The 329-nt window shown below is 36.2% G+C and overlaps 1 protein-coding gene across 1 annotated transcript in view; it reads right to left on the bottom strand.

Moving 5' to 3' along the window:
- Positions 1-329, bottom strand: part of LOC119581716 — a gene marked incomplete in the record, with an annotated part of 132,029 nt that overhangs the window by 88,348 nt on the left and 43,352 nt on the right.

The raw sequence follows: 329 nt of genomic DNA on the forward strand, positions 1-329 counted from the left end.
GAGTGCGTTTACCCACATATGTTTCATAGAAGACCATCATTACACGTTACGTACAATACATGTAACAAATAACCAAGGTCGACTCAACCTATTGAAGAGAGCATATGCTATTAATCACGGTCGCTACAGAATACTTTCTATAAAAGACGCAGACGCAGATTATATATTACCAGGAAAGAAATGTCTCCAGGAGAATTGGAACCATTTACGTAACCCAGTGAAAAATTAGCTTTGTTTTTACATTTAAAAGAGGGAGGGGAAAAATATTCATGGAATGTGCTTTAAGGAAATGAATAAGATGAGAATAGTGAACCTGTTATTGTTCCGCA

This window comes from Penaeus monodon, chromosome 15 (genome assembly GCF_015228065.2).
Source record: "Penaeus monodon isolate SGIC_2016 chromosome 15, NSTDA_Pmon_1, whole genome shotgun sequence".
NCBI lineage: Eukaryota > Metazoa > Arthropoda > Malacostraca > Decapoda > Penaeidae > Penaeus > Penaeus monodon.